Source organism: Pseudophryne corroboree, chromosome 4 (assembly GCF_028390025.1).
Source record: "Pseudophryne corroboree isolate aPseCor3 chromosome 4, aPseCor3.hap2, whole genome shotgun sequence".
Lineage (NCBI taxonomy): Eukaryota > Metazoa > Chordata > Amphibia > Anura > Myobatrachidae > Pseudophryne > Pseudophryne corroboree.
In genome coordinates this window covers 603,822,900-603,843,987 of record NC_086447.1, presented here as the reverse complement: position 1 = coordinate 603,843,987, position 21,088 = coordinate 603,822,900, and the positions used below count along the sequence as shown (strand labels likewise).

Sequence of the window (21,088 nt, the reverse complement as noted above, 5' to 3'; positions counted from 1 at the left end):
TACCACAAATTGCTTTTCTTCATTGCACTCCATAGTATTCTCTTCAGAGCAATTACATCATTCAATCTCCCTGCAACCCATCCCTATGTACACATTGCCACCTCAATTATCTACTCCCCTCTTATTAATACTAATGAGCTTTTTACTTATCTTTATACTTTGACAATAATATCCATAACCTGTCACCGTAAAAAAACATTTCCAAACCTCCTACAACTATATCTCTCTTGCTTCTATTAGCTGGTCACATTTCACGCAATATGGGCCCCAACCACTTGCCCCACTCACATTCAGCTAAATCCAGTTAACTTCATAAATATGACAAGTCTTCCATCACCCTCGAAATCGCCAAAATGTGGAAAGCATGCTGTTTGTAATAAATTAACAGCCATCCATGACCTCTTCATATCTAACAACTTCAACCTACTGGCTATAAGAGAAACATACTGTAGCTCACGGAATCAGACATGGCCTCCCTGCAGCACTGTGAAATAGTGGTTTCCAATTCACACACGCCTCCAGGCCTGGTAACAGTAAAGGATTTGGGGCTGGAATATAACTATCCCAATCTTTCACATAAACAGTTCTACTACAGGTTCCATCACTAACATTTACATAATTTGAAGTACATTCTACCAGGATTTACATTTTTTCTCTCTGCATGTTGCAGCTATCTATCACCTACCTGGGCAACCCAAACAATTTCTGGAAGACCTTTCTCTCTGGCTCCTTCACTTCCTATCCTCTGACATCTCCACCATGACCATGGGTGATTTCAATATAGCTATTAATAGTCCAAAATATGCTGCTCATTCCTCCAAACAACTCTTTCTAACCTCCTCTCTCAGTCACTCTTAATGGACTGACTCTTCTATTCATTAGGAGGGCCACTGCCTTGGTCTTGTATTTACCAGACTATGCTGTTTCTGAATTCACTAACACTCCTTACCGCTCTCAGATCACAACCTTATCACCTGTATGCTCTCCTCCATTACTTCAAACTCAATGTCACTGAAGTCCTCCAATCCTCCTCAAGCCTTCAAAAATATTAACAATTAATTTTCAAGAACTTTCCACCTCTGCAACAACTGCTCTCACCTATTTCTGCATTCACACCTGAATCAGACTCTTGAAATAGCACTTGATGAAGTGGCTCCAGCTAACCATCACACTCCTCATAGGTCTAGATGCCAACCATGGCACTCTAAAGTTGAACATCAGTGGCATAAATCTCATACACCAAGCGACTTCCTCATATATAAGACTCTACCACTCCTATCATAATGACTTGGACACTGCCAAACAAACATATTTCCAAACTCTCATCTCTGTTCCAGCCTCTAACCCCAAATAATGTTTTAATACATTTAAATCACTTCTCAATCCATCCCACCAGCCACTATCAATGCGTAATAGATTAAATTGCATGCTCTTCATCAGTCACTGACCTGCTCAATTCATTACCTGAAACCTCTGGCACTTTCTCTTCATTTGATCCCACAAATGAAGTATTAACACTCTTCTCATCCTCCTACTCTATTACCTTTCCTCTTGATCCTATACCTTCACAAATAAGTAAAGCTCAGTGTCCTGTGCACATCCCAACCTTAACTAAAATCTCTAAACTCTCTACTGGTATCTTTCCTTCCCCGTTCAAGCATGCAGTGATTACTCCCATTATGAAAAATATCAAAATTCTGACCCTAAATCTCTTTGTCTATATACTGTCTCATCTCTCCATATCCATGCTACTCCAAGCTACATGAGAGACTTGCCTACACTCCCCTCACACACATGGTTAAGTCAAATAACTTATTGGACCCACTTAAATCATGATTTCATTCCTAACATTCCACTGAGACAGCACTAACTGAAGTAGTGAATGATCTGGTCACTGCTAAGTCCATAGGCCATTACTCACTTCTTATTATTTTAAACCTTTCTGCTGCTTTTGACACTGTTGACTACTCTCTTGTCATACAACCAGTAATTCCCAGTTCCACAGAACACAGCCATTTCTTGGTTCTCATCCTTCCTATCTAATTGCTCTTTCAGTGTCCGCTTCTCTGAATCCATCTCCTCTTCGCTACCTCTATCAGTTGGAGTACCCCAAAGCTCAGTTTTAGGTCCTCTGCTTTTCTCAATATATACTATACCACATCTCTTGACAAACTAATCAGCTCATTTGGATTTCAGTCTCATCTGTAAGCAGATGATACTCAAATCTACCTATCAGCCCCAGATATGTCACCATCTGTATTGGTTTATGTCAGTGAATGCCTTTCTGCCATTTCCTCTTGGATGTCATCTCGTCACCTCAAACTTAATATTTCCAAAACAGAATTAATTGTATTTCCACCGACCGATAATAGATACAAACCTGATATCTCTATCACTGTTGAGAACTCGACAATCAATCCTACCCCACAAGCTCGCTACCTAGGTGTTATCCTAGACTCTGAACTTTCTCTTGCTCCCCACTTTAAATCTGTCTCTAAATCTTGCTACATGCATCTAAAAAACATATCTAAAATATGTCCATACCTTACACAAGACACTGCAAAAACTCTAATACATGCTCTCATTATCTCCCACATTGATTATTGCAATAGTCTTCTTACTGGTCTTAACAAAAAGGGACTCTCATCACTACAATCCATTCTGAATTCAGCAGTGAGGCTAATCTTACTCAGTAGACATTCATCGTCTGTGGATCCACTCTGTCAGTGCCTCCATTGGTTCAATGTATTCGACTGTATTCAATATAAAATACTTTTACTCACACACAAGGCCATTAACCAAACTACACCAACGTACATCTCTTCTCTTATCTCAAAATATCTCCAAACTCTTTGCTCATCATAATATCTACGTCTCTCATCCACACTCCTTAATCACTCCCATTCACGATTGCAGGACTTTCTTCGAGCTGTACCTACTCTGTAGAACACCTTCCAATGCACAATATGGCTCTCCTCTAGTCTTCAAACCTTCAAGCGTTACCTGAAAACTCACCTCTTCATACAAGCTTATCAAATTTCCGAACCCACCCACATAATTTTCATAAACTTTTTCTGTCCAATTACATCACCACTGTAGAGTCCAAACATATCCTCACATATTTTCTCTTTCTTCGCTTTTCCATCCTCCTGACTTCAGGCCAACACTGCTGTGTGACCATATCATACAGCCCACCAAGAATCTTTGCAATCTGGTGGACCATTATGCAATAGATAACACTCCTCCTTGTTTATCAATGCCTATTTCCCTATAGATTGTAAGGTTGCAAGCAGGGCCTTCATACCACTATGACTATCTGTTATTACCCAGTTTTGTTTTATCACTGTTGTTTCCAATTGTTTTGTTTTATTTTATCACTGTTGTTTCCAATTGTAAAGTGCAACAGAATTTGTTGTGCTATGTAAGAAACTGTTAATAAATAATTGAGCTGTGAGATTAGATCTGTGGCATTCCGTTCTATTCGTGTCTGTATGACAAGACAAAAGTTTAATAAGATCTGATTTAAGAAGTGGAATAAATTCTGAAATGGTAGAATAAGCCTTATAATATTGTTTTGTTTGGAGCCTGAGTGCCTTCCCTGCCTGCTATCTGTGTTAGTACTCCCAACTTGAATGGCACTGGTCAAAGTAAACCTGCACAAAATGTGAGTGACAGTCGTCTGTTTAAAAAGGTGCTTGATGACTACATTGAGCCAGACATTGGTGCAGTGCAGGTGGTTGCCTGATTGTAAGTTCAACTGGGACTGATGTGAATAGGATGTAGTCAATAGCCACGCCGCTCAGCATGCTGATGGTATATGTGAATGACTGAAATGTGCACTCTATTTAAATAAGAGGTAATAAATATCTATATTATTTTATATAGATATTTAATCCAGCCCTTTTGCTGCATACTTCATTACCCACCAATGCCCTTTATTGCCTCTTCTTGCAGCTCTGTCTCAGTATCTATATACTGTACACTATTAGGCTCAAGCAGCAAGGAGGATCTAGCTTTGCTCCAATAAAAGTTAGTGACAGGAGAAAGAATTTAAATGAGCCCCTATTTATTTTTAACAAATCAGATGCTAAAGTTACAAAAGAAAGAGCGCAATATATTGCTGTAACTATTACACTGGTTCCCAAGGGTTGGACACAATTTTGAGTTTGACACATCAGTGAAAATAAAAATGACTGAGCATATGTCTGAATCACATAACATGGTGTGGGCATGCGTTGCACGATACGGCTGAAGTGGCAAGTAGGTGCATGCATCTTGTGCAAATGGAGACTAACATGAAGTAGGCATTTCTGGGCAGTGATTGGGCAGGGAGTAGCATAGCGCAACTGTTTTGGATGGCAGTGTCATGGTTGTATATATAAAGCTCAGTGCGATTCTGAGCCACGCATACGGGAAAGAGACGCCTGTTTTGTCAGATCTCTGACACCTGGCATGGGGCTGGTGTAAGTAGCAATACTAATGATGCAGGCACAAAAAGAGTGGGTGGAATGGGCTTGCACTTTGGTGGACAGTTGAATTAATATATGAAAGTTAGTACAATGCCATGGCAGAAAGGGTAAAACAGCCAAACTAGGGTATTCAATTATCCGCAAATTCGCTGCAATTTTTCACCCGAAAATTTTTCGTGGCAATCGGGCGAAAATTGCTGCGAAAACGCTCAGTTTTTCGACCTATTTAATTCCAAACGGGTTTCACCGGAAAATTCTTGCAGTGAAAAGTGCAGGTGAAAATGGGGAAATCAGCCTGTACCCCAAAAAATGCTAAACTAACATAGGAAAACAGAAGAGAAGTGTATTAGAGATCACATTAGAGAGTTTTTGGGGACTTAAATTGTGTGAAATGGCTATTATAGGCATTTTTTAAAAAATGCAAAAAAATGATAGAAAGCAAGTTTTTTTGAGCAAAGTAAATGCTCTCATTAAATTTGGGGTACATGAAAATGGGTATAAGTATATATTTGGGTAATTTTAGGATACTTTAAAAAAAGTGGAAACAGACCGATTACTCCCATCTGCAAGCCTAAAAACACCTGTCCCACTCATAAAGCACCCCAATATACCTGTCCCAAACCTTGAACCCCAATTTCCATCACTTTGTACTTTTTCACCCCAAAAATGACATGTCATTATTGGCCAATTAAAAATAATGAAAAACCTCAATGTGCCTAATTAGTCATTAAGGGGGGTGTCCCAGGAGTTCTGTACCATATCCAAACATTTTTACCTTAAAATAGTGACTTTTCCCAACTTTTCACCTGCTTCAGAGTAGGTGAAGTGAAATTAGTGAAAAAATGATCACCGATAAATTTTCCAGGAAAATTGAATAGGCTGTAATTGCGTTTTGCGGGAAAAGTCCATTTTTTTGCGCACAAACCGGACTTTTCACGCGAAAAGTCCGTTATCGCTGCTAATTGAATATACCCCAAAGTCTCTGACCACAATATCTTATGCAGAAGTCCAGGGACTGGGCTGTGCTCTTTATTGTACACAGTGCAGCTTGTATACTGGGCACAGTACTGATTTGTGTACAAGGTCACAGGGGTTGTAATTTATGTGGAGTCAGTATTCTGTTTGGGAAGGACTTCTAGTAAATCGTGTGTGGTATATTCATTCTAGATTTTAGGGAAATACTTTCAAATGGTATTATTAGATAGTTATATATGTTCCTTAATTAGCAAGTTACTAAATTTGTCATTACAGTAATCACGATGAAGACGTTTTGTTTAGGTACCTCAATATAGTACTGTATCAGTGGCGCAGTGGCGTAACTACTGCCCCCGTACCCCTCGCGGTGGCTTGGAGGCACAGGGCTGCGGGGGCGCCGTCACTGATTTAGCACAGATTGACATGCGGACGGCCGCATGTCAATCTGCTATCTCCTCTCCCTCCTTACCTCCGCTGCTGTGATGGAGGGAAACGGAGGGCACAGCGCGCGCCTCTCCTGTGTCCCTCCTGCGTCTCCGGCGGGTCTATTAAATAAAGTGCCCGTTCGTGAGCTCTGATTGGCTCACAAACCGGCACTTCATTTAACAGACCCGCCGGAGACGCAGGAGGGACACAGGAGAGGCGCGCGCTGTACCCTCCGTGTCCCTCCATCACAAAACAGCGGGGGAGCGTGGGAAGGGGGGAGTTTAACTGGCACTGGGGGGAGCATATTCGGCACAGGGGGAGGGGGAGCATATTTTGCACTTCGGAGGGCATATGTGGCACTGAGGGGGTATATGTGTACCTGGCACATGGGGGAGCTATATTTGGCACTGGGGGCATGTGAGTACCTGGCACGGTGGGGGAATATCTGGCACTGGGGGCATATGTGGCACTGGGGGGTATATGTTTACCTGGCACATGGGGGGGGCTATATTTGGCACTGGGGGCATGTGAGAAACTGGCACTGTGGGGGAATATCTGGCACTGGGGGCATATGTGGCACTGGGAGCACAGCCCTAGCAACAAGCACTACCCCCTAGCAATGAGCATGACACCCAGTGCATGAAACCCCTGGCAAAGAGCATGACACCCTGAGCATGAAAACCCCTGGCACCGTGCATGGAACCAAGAGCATTAAACCCCTGGCAATGAGCATGACACCCAGTGCATGAAACCCCTGGCAACGAGCATGGCACCCTGAGCATGAAAACCCCTGGCACCGTGCATGGAACCAAGAGCATGAAACCCCTGGCAACGAGCATGACACCCTGAGCATGAAAACCCCTGGCACCGTGCATGGAACCAAGAGCATGAAACCCCTGGCAACGAGCATGACACCCAGTGCATGAAACTCCTGACAACGAGCATGACACCCAGTGCATGAAACCCCTGGCAACGAGCATGGCACCCTGAGCATGAAAACCCCTGGCACCGTGCATGGAACCAAGAGCAGGAAACCCCTGGTAACAAGCAGGTAATTTAAAAGTAATTAGAAGCCTTACTGTAGGACTTAATGTGTAATGGGCATTGCGGTGTGTGGCATAATGTATCACGGACATTGCGGTGTGTGTCATAATGTGTCACAGGCATTACTGTGTGTGGCATACTATATCACGGGCATTGTGGTATAATGTCTCAGGGGCATTGCAGTGTGGCATAATGTATAACGGGCATTGCGGTGTGTGACATAGGGTATAACGGGCATTGCGGTATGTGTCACAGGCATTACGGTGTGTGGTATACTATATCACTGGCATTGTGGTATGCGGTATAATGTCTCAGGGTCATTGCAGTGTGTGGCATAATGTATCACGGACATTGCGGTGTGTGTCATAATGTGTCAGGCATTACGGTGTGTGGTATACAATATCACGGGCATTGTGGTATGTGGTATAATGTCTCAGGGTCATTGCAGTGTGTGGCATAATGTCTCAGGGTCATTGCGGTGTGTGGCATAATGTGTCACAGGCATTGTATGTGCTATAATGTATAGGGGCATTGCACTGTGTAGCATAATGCATAACGGGCATTGCAATTCCTGTCATAATGTGTCACAGGCATTACGGTGTGTGGCATAATGTGTCAGGGGCATTATGGTGTGTGGCATAATGTCTAAGGGCCATTGCAGTATGTGGCATAATGTATACTGGGCATTACTATAAGGAGGAAAAATGACAAATAATGTAAGGGGCATGAATCAGAATTATTTTTCTTTCCTGTGGTGGCCAACGTCTGGGCGTGCAGGTTGCAAAACTGGGGTATAAGGTTGTCTTTTCCTGCAATGCCACGCCCCTTTATGTGAAGCCACGCGCATTCCAACAAAGTCACACCCCTTTTTGCGGCGCGTGCAGATTCATCACTTTACTAGTGCCAATTATGGGGGAGGGGGGGGGGGGGGGCGCCAGAGAATTTCTTGGCTTGGGGGAGAAAAATTTCTAGTTACGCCACTGTACTGTATATAACTGTTCTGCTTGATCCAGTCTTTACAAGTTCTGTGTGTTTCAGATAATGAATGACCTTTGCTAAGGATCTGCCAAAAACAGTGCAGGGTGGTAGGAACATGCCAATAATGAAGTGGACTAAGGCAAAAATCTCAGGCAACACTACACCAACTATTTTTGTATGTAAACCTTACTAATACAATTACCGGTATATCTTAACTTGTTTATGGAATAATAGGGGCATTATGTATATTACTAACTCAGACAGTACAGCCAAACTAAAAATGACCTGAAATCTTTCAGGGGGTACACACGGAGCAATTTTTACTTGACTAGATTGCTTAGAAATTAAGCACACATCGCTCCGTGTGTAGGGTGCGGACGACAGCGATGCGCCAAATCTAGCCCCCCCTCCCCTCAACACACATCGCGCTGAGCAGGAGCAGGGATGTGTACAGAGTGGTCTGTGATAGATCGCTCAGCACACATCTCTACGTGTGTACAGGGTCGTACACACGGGGGGATTTTATCCAGAGATGTGTGCTGAACGATCTAGCACAGAACGCCTAGCACACATCTCTCCCCCACTCAGCACACAACGCGGTGTGCTGAGCGAGGGGGGTTACGAGAGAAACGCTCATTTCACCCAGTGGCGAAATGAGCGATCTAACTAGATTTGGCCTGCATGCAGGCACAATCTATAACTGGTGATAGCGAAGCACGGGGCTGAGCATCACTATGACTATGGGGCATACACATGGAGAGACCCATGCTTAATTTCTAAGACTATAAATTAAGCACAGATCTCTTCGTGTGTACCCCCTTTACCCCCCTACTCAAGCCTTCTCAAAATTGATAACTAATTTATTTCACTCCTAGTAATACCCTACGGGAATGTACACACTAGCTAATCTCTTTTCTGCAGATAAGCCAGCCACATCTGCTGCTGTGGGCTGCCCACAGGTGAGTGTGTCTGTCTGTCTGTCTCTCAGGATTGCGCTCAGGGGTATAGTAATGGGAGCCCCTACAACTTCGTTGCCCCTGGGCCTCCACCAACCTTAATCCGGCCCAGGGAACAATCATGCCCTTGTACTAGCTCTTTCAACCACTCCTTCATATGTACAATATGAATTAGATCTGTAATTTACTATCAGCTATCTGAAGCAGCATGGCTATTTAATTAGCCCCAAAGGCATCCCGCAGGCTGCAGTTAATGGGAATTTTTTTTCAAGCCTTCAGGATCTTGAAGAAATCCATGATAAATAGCCTGTTTTCAGGTGTTGCGATTGTGTTATCCGGATTCTATGGATTAATGCCCGTTAACACAGTTATTTGCTGGGCAAGAAAAATGGGCTTTAATTGAATAGCCCATGGCGTTTAAGTCCCAGGCTACCAACCTTTTTCAAATGCAGTAAATTAATGCATCTAGTTGAACTCCCCCCTAATGCTAGCAACTGGACCCTGCGGCAGGGCATGTATCGGCAAGTGCATACATACTTGCCGATGCTGCTAGCGGTGAACAATTGGCGGGGGGGGGGAGCAGTATGGCCCTCACTGGCGATATCAGACATTCATGCACCACTGATGGGCATTGTCATTAATAACGCGTGAAAGCGTACATCATCAGTGCACACACACTAGATTATATCGTGAACGATGTGCCAGAATCGTGTACATTGTCCACTATATCGTCTAGTGTGTACACAGCTATAGGGGTCTATTCAATTGATGTCGGATCCTTTCCGACGGAAATGATCCGGCAGTTCAGTATTCAATTTGAGGCCAAATCCAACAGGTTTTGCCCGTTTCCGACAATGTCAATCTGACTTTTTTTAAAGTCGGCTTTACATTGTTGAAAATGGGACTAAAAGCTGTCGGATTTGGCCGTAAATCCGACAAAACACGTGGATCGGCGGATTAGCCGCAGACCTGTCTGAAAAACGGCAGCCCTTTGAATATGTCGAATCAAGATTCGACCTAAAAAAGTTGGAACTACCATCTTTCTGACTAGACAGCAGTTACGACTATAATTAAACAGACCCCTAAACGTACTTTTGCTCTTTTCACTGATAATGCATCTACTGGGAAAAAAAGTGATTTTTGTAAAAGCATGTCTTCTGTCCATCTTGTCTTGTTCTTAGATGCTATGTCTAACACAGTTGATATAACATTACTTGCAATGTAAACATATTCAAAGAACAAACAAGTATTAATTGCAAAAATGACTGTCCCCACTGCTGCATAATTTGCTTTCTTCTGTGTCTTTACAGTTAACCGAAAAGCTTTTTATGCTCTTGAAATAAACAGTAGTGTGTGGAGTGGTCCTTGATGAGAGAAAACCATTTTAAATTTCAAATAATGTTAGACACATTCTGCTAAAGAGTGTAATAAACACCGCAAGATATACGGGGGCATAATACAATTACTCCATAAGCCTACAATACTTGCCAACCAAGGGCAAAGCGAATGCCAGTCTGCCTCCAGACTTTTGTATGGGACCTCGCTATGCTTTGTTCTGCCATTCCTGCCAAAAATCTTAACTTTCACATGATTGTCCACCCATGAGTGGGAATAGCCCTGGTGCGCCGAGATTCCAGCTGGCAGCATCGTCGGTGGTTGGGATTCTGGAGTCTGTATCCTGAGCACCGGGATCCCAACAGGCGGCAAATTAACTGCATCATATATATATATATATATATATATATATTTATTTATTTATTTATTTCGGATGTAGTGATGTGATCGACGGTATCCTGCTCGTTTGAAAGCCCGACAGTCGGCACGCCGACTGGCGGGGACTATTCCCACTCATGGGTGTCCACAACACCCATAGAGTGGGAATAGAACCTTTGGCAAGTGCAGAAAGCCACCACGCTCAAGATCCCCGCATCGGTATGGTGACCGGCTGGATCTCAAACGCCTGTCACACGAACCCAACATATATTATAGATATATATATATGCAGTATATATAGGCAATATAGGAAAGGGCACTCAGTTCATCATAGAAAAACAAATTTTTACTTTCACCCAAGTTGGACACTCAGAAATGAATAACAAATCACGGTGGCTCAGCTTAAAAATCACAAACTATCTTATTCAACCATTGTGGCACCAATAATGCCTAAGCTGTACTTCCATAAAAAAGCTTAAACAGAGTTGTAAAAGGTAATATCAATATATTATCAGTACGTCGACCTCGGTCAGTAAATGACCGTTCAAGACCACTGCATCATGCCATTGCCACCCTGCATAGAGTAGAGCCATCTGAAGGCAGACATCTCGCAGCACACAATATAAATAATTATAGATCTACATGAATTACTTTCTGGTGAGCTGCCAGCCATCCCGCTCCCCCGGCGTGTGTTCCACCGCATGTGTGTTGTATTTATGTGGTCCTACTTGATATTTGGTAGGACCATACATTTGGTGGTTCTACATGATATTTATTATGACTGTGTAATTATTTATGTGATTTAATGTAATTATTTAGCATTTTTCATGGATGTCAGCATTGCAGTTGGCACTCTTTTACCCCTTTCACACCACACAAATAACCCGGTATCGACCCGGCATATTGCCGTGTCGACACGGGTCAGTGTGCGCTTTGAATGCGCAAGCTCCGAATTTCCAGTTTGCCTGACCCGTTAATTTAACCGGGGTTATAAGCAGTGTTATTCCTGAGTTGATTACCGGGTCAGTGGCTGCATAAACGGATTCACGAGTTGATGCGACCCGGGACCCGTTTACTAGATAGGGAGAGGCGGCGCGCAGATGAGCTCATCTCCCAGTGCCGCCTCCACCCCTGCCACCGGCTCCGCCCCCCACTGCTATGGCAACTGACCTGGCATATTGCCGGGTCGGACAGCCAGTGAAAGGGGTAGAGAGAGTCTCCAATGCTGGATCCCACCCGGGAAGGACCCATTTCCAATTCCCGGGTGGGATCTGGCATTGGAGATGTGAAAGGGGTATTTTATGAATATATGTGTGGAGCTTCATCTGCGGGTAGACATAACTGTGTTTTGCACACGTTTATTGGATACTAGCTGGAGAACCCGGCATGACCCGGGATTTTAAGAAAAATAAATTTAAATATTAAACACACAGTATAAATAACATTGTAGATAGCTGAATACCTGTGCTTTGCGACGGGATGAGGATGGTAAATTAGAATGATAGTTGTTTGTTAATATACGTTGGTTGGAGATCTAGTATATAGGCATATCTTGCGTCCCTGACGCACTTTGTGTAGTGGCTGGACCCCTATTTGGTCCCCCAAGGGACCCTGCTCTTCCCACTATACAACTCTCAGTCTGTAGCTTCCTGCTGGCTCCATTCCCCTCCTCACATCATGTCAGTGCCCATGTGAAATTATAGATATTTTTTTACAGTTTCTTATATAGCGCAGCACATTATGTATCTCCTGATATACTCTGTGCTGCTGGGGGACAGTGCTACTTCCACTATATAAAACTCTCAATCTGTGGGTTTGTGCTACCTGCATTCCCTTCCTCACATCATGTCACTGGCCCAGTCACATGCAGCCCTGTCATCACTGACATATCATGCATGTCCTGATATACTCTGTGCTGCTGGCATACCCCTAGGGGTGCTAGTGGTGTGTTACCCCCACAGTGTTTGTTCCCAGAGTATAACTCATATGTGTAGCAAGTTTGGTGTAACTTGCTTCAGGCATTCCAGAGTCAGGGCCGGTTCTAGCCCTTGTGACGCCCCGGGTGAAAAATAGGGGTGTGGCTTCATACAGGGGCGTGGTCAGTTACGCCCCCTGTAGAGTTGTGCTCCCATTTGTGCCCCCTGTACAGTAACGCCGCTTACAAAAAAACCCAAAAAAATGAATACTTACTATCCCCGCTCCTGATTCCCGACCGCTGCAGACCTCCGCCGGCGTCGCTCCTCTCCTCATGGCGTCATGACGTCTCTCCCATAGCACAGCATAGATAGACACTAGAGGTCAATTATGACCCCTAGCGTCTGTGCCAGTCCCACAATGCTGTGCGGTGCGCAATAATGTCATTGCGCACCGCACAGCAAAGGTCCTCTCAACGAAGGGAAACTAGAAGGGTAGCGTCTAGTTCCCTTCACAGCGGGGGGCACTGCCAAACAGTAGCGGATCTTGCCATGGTGCGGCGCCCTGCGGATGGTGCCGGCGACCTCCGGAAGGCAGCGCCCCGGGCAAAAGTCCTGCTTGCCCGTGGCAAGATCCGCTACTGTCCAGAGTTATGCTGTCTGCTGAAAAATCTGTGCTGATGCCTCACCCTAGTGGTGCTAGGGGTGTCTTACCCCCAAAGTGTTTGTTCCCAGCTGGTAAGTGATATGTGTACCAAGTTTGTTGTAAATTGGTCCAGGCAGTCGGTAGGTGTGCTGTGTCCTGAATTACTCTATGCTGCTTTCCCACCCCTAGGGGTGCTAGGGGTGTCTAACCCCCACAGACTTTGTTCCCAGATTGTAAGTGATATGTGTGCCAAGTTTGGTGTAAATTGGTCCAGGTCTTCCACAGTTTTGATGTATGCTGAAATACTCAGTGCTGCTGCCTCACCCCTAGGGGTGCTAGGGGTGTCTTCCCCCCCACAGTGTTTGTTGCCAGATTGAAAGGCATATGTGTACCAATATTGGAGTACATTGCTCCAGCAAATCCGAAGTTATGCTGTCTCCTAATATACTCTGTGCTGCTGTCTCCCCCCTAGGGGTGCTAGGGATTTCTAATTGTTTTTGTTGCCTCCGCCGTGGTTTAATACACTCGTATGTAAAATTTCACGATCTTCGCTTGTAAACTGTGGATTTGTATAGAAAGACAGAAGGACAGATTTTCATTTTTATATATTAGATTCTGAATATATAGTAGATATAACTATTAAAATATGGACATGTGGTTGATATGAGTATAGCAAGCTGTTGTTGCCTTTAGCAACCCCAGTGCTGTTTGCTCCCCAGACGCGCTGCACCATTTACATGTAAGAGACTCCTTGATGGTCCTTAATAACAACAATAATCATAATATCTTTAACATATGTATATAGTAGTGGGCATACTACGTTGGTGGTATAGTGCTGTACGGAAGACTTGGCAGTGATGTGCATGCGGCAGCCTGTCGCTCACGGTGCCTGGTTCCCATAGAAACAGCCTGAGCAACCTATTTGATTGGGGGGCGCGTCCCCGGAAGTGACGCAACGGTATTTGTAACACAATAGTCATAAGCTAGTAGCCCTGTGGAACGCATGTGTGCATCATTGGACCGGAGTGTAGGAAATGATTGTAGGCTGGTGGCACATGCGCAGACTGGTGGAACGCACGCCGGGGGGAGCGGGATGGCTGGCAGCTCACCAGAAAGTAATTAATGTAGATCTATAAGTATTTATATTGTTTGCTGCGGGATGTCTGCCTTCAGATGGCTCTACACTATGCAGGGTGGCAATGGCATGATGCAGTGACTTGAACGGTCATTTACTGACCGAGGTCGACGGACTGATAATATATTGATATTAACTTTTACAACTCTAAGCTTTTTTATGGACGTGCAGCTAAGGCATTATTGGTGCCACAATGGTTTGTTCTTTCCTATATTGGCTTTGTTTACTTGGACTGTAATGGAACAGACTTAAGGGAGCACCGCATACTGTATATTCATTTATTGGAGTGTGCAAGTATCTACAGAACTTCCGAAAACGGCTGTTTGGGAGTATACCAGTGGCTATCAATTGCTTCTAAATGATGAGTATATGCTGAGCCCAGTGCTTAATGTTTGTTTGGCACATGGAGTAAAAACTGCTTGAAATTCGACAGTGTGCTGGTTCTGTCTTTCCCATAACCTTGGAGTTGCGGGATGGATATGTGTCGATATATCATTGTTACTTTAACCGGACACCTGCATTTTTAATATTTGAGAGTGTCAGTGCGGCTTCCCGGGACTTTGTACTGTGATTTTATTTTATATATATATATATATATATATCTCAAAAGTTGACTTACCATGCATTGACCTGAGATGTGTCAAATCAGTGTACCTTTCCCACATCAATTGAAGCTGGGCAGTGGGCTTTTACTATTACATTTTTTATTTGTATTACCTCCTGTACTACAGTAGAACAGAAAAATTCCTCCTTAGGTGCTGCAAAATGGAGCAGCAATAGACAGTACAAATAGGTCACCAACCTATGAAGACAATATGTAACAAGAAAAGTACAGTCTCACTTTCTGCGCTCCAAATGTCCCCTCGTTTGAACGATCCTCACAGCGATAGTGATATTACATGAAACAGAAGAAATACAAAACACAAAATAGTGTAATCCTGTATAAACAATGAAGTTCTTTCCGCTGTGTGGGGGAAAAAACGAAGTGATGGAAAATGGTCCCAAGAGAGATCCGACATCCACCTTCTTATGGGGTCACCCAAAGTGATGTCGTGAAGACGTGACAATGTATCCTTACGTGTATGCTTACTTGTATATATATAAGGTAGAAAGCACATAAAGGTTTCTTTTCTGTGAAGATTTCTCTGTAGCCCGTATAGTGAGGATGGATATCACTCATATGGTGAGTATAAAATTAAAAAAGGGAAGCCAATTAGGGCAAAGTAAACCCTTTTTATTAAAAATAAAATACATATAGACAACCAGCCATACCAGAAATGGGAACAGAGATGGAAATCAGCTGACACAATGTGATCCGGATATCAATAATGTCATATGTTCCCCTCAATGAATGAACTGATTTGGACATCAATATTGCACTGTATCAACGCGTTTCGACGCTCAACGGCGTCTTTATCAAGATTTAACAGTGTATGTAACACTGATGTGCAGCCTCTCCTGTGTGGTCAGCTGAGCTCCTGAGGAAGCTGGCAGCCATCAGACCAGCGAAACGCGTTGAGCTAAGGACACTGACCATCAGCCTTGGATACACCTGGTATCTCCGGTAACAATTGGACTCTTTGCCCCTATTGGACACTACAAGCCCACTGCAACCTGGAATCATTCCCCTGCTGCTAATTGGATCCTCACTTGCTAAACTGAGATCCTGGGGATAACATCCATAAGGACTGGGTAATTACTATTATCTCAAGTGAACCAAAAAATAATGAGGAGGGAGTCCTAACCGGAGACTGTGTACATATAATATACACCATGAGTGGGATCCAATTGGTCCTAATCAACATCTTGTAACATCCTTTGTTTCTGATTTAGGAACAGATAAAGATAGTGTGACCACTTCTGAGTTATTCAATTAACCATTTTATATGTTTATTAAAAATGTGTGATTTTTTATCTTAACAAACTATCGTCCCTTATTGGTCTCACAGCCGGCGCCAGTATATATCTCTATATTGTTGTTCCACTTTACTCAGGGGCTGACCCCCCCTTTACTGGCTGCCGCTGACAGCGCACTCATATTCTTTCTCTAATTTAACAAATAGACATCCATCACAAGGTCTACAACAATTCCAAGAATGTTCCTCTTATTTGCGTAGCCCCTGTGTTCTGGTGCAGGTGCATGTATATTATTACCTACATCTACAGACTCTGCAACTCGCAACCAGGGTCCAGCACAATTCTCTGCACTATAGTGAACAACAGGGTGGGGGGTTACTAAATGTCAATTTTGATCAATTTACAATAGATGAAAATCTATCTCATTCATGTTGGGTTTCGGGGACTGAAACTCCCATTTGCTACAGGTGATTTTTTTCAATATTAACTTTTAAATATTAATAATGGTGTATTTTGGCCCTAGAAGTGCAACACTGATTTTTATTGATTTTTTAGATCTATTACAATCAACCAAAAATGACCTTTAGTAAATCCACTCTGAAGTTTCACATATACAATTGTCTCATGCTGATTTAACAACAATAAAATATGTGCTAAGGGCCTAATTCAGCTTCAGTTGCAATTTAGCAAAATCGCTAATTATCGTACAACTTGAATGTGCTGCAACCGCATCACGTGTGCTCGAAGGCCAATATGCAAACTCAATGCAACTGCAGGCCCAGCAATCTGCGATTGTATAACGATTGCCAGGAAGTGTTTCTGTTTGTGGGAGGTTACATGGCATTTGCGGGGAGTGGTTGAAAAAACACAGGCATGTCATGGAAATTTTGGGGGCGTACATCTGACATCATCTGCGATTGAAAACATGGCGCCAATGCGACTGCAGTCGCATATATCCTGCACAAGCATGGGTCTACCGGTATTGTCAATGGTGGTCGATGGTTCTCAGTTTCTGCGCATGCATCGCAATTATGCAAATGCATATGCAAATTTGTGAATGCATCGTGGGTATTTTAACTCTCTGGGCGGCTCTTAACATGCATTAGCAGAAGCAGGATTGAGAAAATCGCAATTTCTGTCTCAATAGTGATCCAACCTGAATTAGGACTTAAGAACCCTATACAGGTTGGAGTGCAGATTCTGCTAGAAAGCAGAATCTGCAATCTTTTCTATCACATGCTGGGGGGCGCCCAGCGTAGGGCAAGGGCACCTAGCATGCTGACCGTCTCGCCCAACGGCTGTGTCCGCAATTTAATTGCAGTCACAGAAACTATGGACGATCCCCTGCCTTAGCAGCCCGGCTGCTCCTTCAGAGTCACTCCATGTGACATCATGCTGCCGCCCAGAAAATGACCCGCCCCGTTCATAGCATCTCACCCCTGCAACGCCACATCGCCGTCCTGCAAACGCCTCTGCCTGTCCATCAGGCAGAGACGTTCACAGCCAGTGCGATCATTTGGTGCCTACTCGGGCAAGTTGCAGACCTGATTAAGTCCCTAAGTGCGGATACAGATAAAGTTGTGTAGTACAATCTCTTGGAGACAAATAAAAAGGGTGACAGACCATGTATGACTAATCACAGTTATTAAATAAGCAATCACATTTAATAATGCTTTTTCTATCATGTACAGTTACTAATTGCATTTACAGCATCATATAATTCCCAGAACTGGTCTCTACCTGCTCAGTCCTGTTCTCTGTCCTCCTTGTCCTGTTTTAACACTGCTCCAGACCAGAATATCTCTATTGTTCCATTTAATGCCCTTTCATACTCAGTACTTTTGGGAGTACACACTCAACTCTCATACCCAATTTCTTAATATCTCTCATGTGAACTGTTACGCTCATTATAATCAAGCATCTGACAAGTAAGGTTGCTAGCACCTGTTGAGACTCTCATAGCAGAATTACTGGGTCCCTCTAGGAACTTAAGGAAACTGTTGTTACGGATGCACAGCTGCAGGACATACCACCTGCACCGATACAAAGTCTCTCCCTCTCTGAAAGGAAGTTAGAGGGATAATTCCTGGCATCAAAGAAGGCATATGATATATATATATATATATATATATATATATATACAGGTTGAGTATCCCTTATCCAAAATGCTTGGGACCAGAGGTATTTTGGATATGGGATTTTTCCGTATTTTGGAATAATTGCATACCATAATGAGATATCATGGTGATGGGACCTAAATCTAAGCACAGAATGCTTTTATGTTTCATATACACCTTATACACACAGCCTGAAGGTCATTTTAGCCAATATTTTTAATAACTTTGTGCATTAAACAAAGTGTGTCTACATTCACACAATTCATTTATGTTTTACATACACCTTATACACACAGCCTGAAGGTCATTTAATACAATATTTTTAATAACTTTGTGTATTAAACAAAGTTTGTGTACATTGAGCCATCAGAAAACAAATGTTTCACTATCTCACTCTCGCTCAAAAAAGTCCGTATTTCGGAATATTTGGATATGGGATACTCAACCTGTATATATATATAAATCCAGTCCCACCACTAGCTCTAGTCATGGGATGAAAAGCAGAGATTGTATAGGTGATGAAATACACCTGCACATGTGTACTTTAATAATCTTATACTGCAAATGTATGTTTGTCCTGTATATGAAACAATTCCTCTGAATATTCCTTAACTGCAGTTATAAAAGTTCTGAAAAATATACTTGCTTTACACAACAGTTCTAAGCAGCTTCTGTGTAAAGTAAGTTAAATTGGTTGAATGTACTTACCTAACTGCACACAAGTTGAAAACACCTCAGGTATCTAGAAGTGTGCCTAGATTGGCGGAGAGGAATCAAATCTGAAAATGCTGTGTGCAAAAGAGTAAATATTGATCAAGCCCAACCTCCTATCACTTTATAACCACCCCTCATTTAAAAAAAAAAAAAAGACCACTTTCTCCTAAAAGACTGTCCTCTCATTTATGGTTACAATTAATCATAAGAGGAGGGGACAGTTTTTATTACTTTGTACTTCTGTCTGTTGTAAGCTTCTCTTCTGAAATGTCTGCTCAGATATGTACTCTATTAATCCCGTACCTACGCCTTACTCAGAAAGTGCTGCCCATCAAACTCCTCCCAAATGTGGCCATCTAGTACCATAAATATATCTGCATTGGTGAAATCTAGGTGTATCTACACAAATATAGAGAATAGTGCACTATGCCTCAGCCATTTTACACCTCTAAAATATGATACTCTCCGCAAGCTGTGTTGTGTACTGTAGTGTTTAATGTGTCATCCCTATAATACAATTCTGTAAAATATTAAAATGCAAAAACAAATAAGAACATGTGTCTCATGCATTAGCACAAAATACCAATACCATACAGTATAAAAGGGCCAATTAAATGTGCTACAAGGCAGCTCACAGTACGGGTAAGTGCGGCCATAGGATGCACTTACGGTAGCGCCCTACTTGCTAAATTTTGTGTGCAGCCCCATAAGATCTGAAAGTTCGGGGTAAGATGGGTATGAGAAGTGGGCTCATCAATAATTAACCTGACCCCATACACTAAGGTTTAGCATTTATTACAGTCGCTGATTTAAATCCATTAGACAAAGCCATGCGTTAGAGAATATATCCATTTGTTTATGTGTCATTATAGAGCTAGAAATCAAATTTTGGTATTTAAAACCAACTACTTCAGTTACCCATTACAATACCCAAATTACCGTTGTAATTCAATAGCATTGTATGTTCTAGTTATGTTGTTGTTATGCCCTCCGTCCCAGCGAAGGGTTGAGCTGTAATAGTCTCTGCTTTGCATTAACAGAGAAAATGCATATATTTGTCCGTATGTAGAATTGTACGCTTCTCTGCGCTCAGACTGACCCCAAATTTGTATGCTTAGGCATTTAGGGAATAGTAATCACAACATGCATTAAGATATGTACAGTAAAAAGGAAATCTGGTTAGCGGACATGGCTAATTACTAAAGATAGCAAATAATTCCCAAAATGGTTTAAGTGAATAAACAGCAAGTCATATAAAATTGATACTATTGAGCAATTAAATGACACATTAGGAAAATAATTGTAAAAAGCAATGAGAAAATTGATCTTCTAGTATGGTATATCCATCGGTATTTATAGAAAATAAGGTGTCTGAATTAGTTGATGACTCTAATCTATGTAAGGTCATTGCACAGAATAATTAATATAACATAATTGCTTCTTATATGCTATATATTATGTTTAGCAATTGTAATTATGTTAAACAAAGTTTGAAAATCTAAATAACTAAGGTTGTAATACTGATTACAGTTTTCAAAGCATTGCTATATATTATAATGCTAATTATAACTTACATGGAAATTAATGTGGTGCACATACCTTTCTGGAAAGGTTTCTGCTTTTGCCTAGTTTTTGCTGCTTTCTGTTGAAACCTGGGGCAAACGTATATTTGCTTCAAATATTACATCAGCAGTTGCATAACTACAGTTACTTATTAGCTCATGTGAGAGGGCCCCTGCCTGTTCAGGATGTTCTGTGATCACTTGTTGTTTTCTTTTTTTGTCCCTTCATCTACATTGTCCATCTGGTTTCGTGAACTGAAGAGAGAACAAAAGTGTTTCATAATAAACTGTTTAATATTACCACAGCGTGATATGTAAAAGTAAATAATCATGCAGGATGTACAAGGCAGGGGTTTATTTATTTGTTTTGGGTTTTTTTGCACAAAATCTGCTTCCAATTAAACTATTTAAATTCCAGTGCTCTTCATGTGATGGCACTCAATGGTACTCAACATCAATACTTTTTTTATTCTTAGAACTAGTTCCATAAACAAGAAGTAGTCAGTGATATCATTTCATGAATTAATACATGTCTGAAGACTTGTCCAGAATATGGAAACTACTGTACTAGAAATCTTGTATC

At 42.3% G+C, this 21,088-nt stretch overlaps 1 protein-coding gene across 4 annotated transcripts in view; it reads right to left on the bottom strand.

Annotated features, from left to right (window-relative positions):
- Positions 1-20,647, bottom strand: part of AGT (angiotensinogen) — a 60,150-nt gene extending 39,503 nt beyond the window's left edge. For 2 of the 4 annotated variants that reach the window (XM_063917585.1, XM_063917584.1), the window contains exons 1-2: positions 20,543-20,636; positions 18,938-19,017 (exon numbers count right to left, since the gene is read on the bottom strand). The gene's annotated coding sequence lies outside the window, so the exon portion shown is untranslated. Of the gene's footprint in view, positions 1-18,937; positions 19,018-20,517 lie in introns of all 4 variants that reach the window. The other 2 variants (XM_063917583.1, XM_063917586.1) reach the window with 2 other exon arrangements.
- Positions 20,648-21,088: the final 441 nt, after the last annotated feature.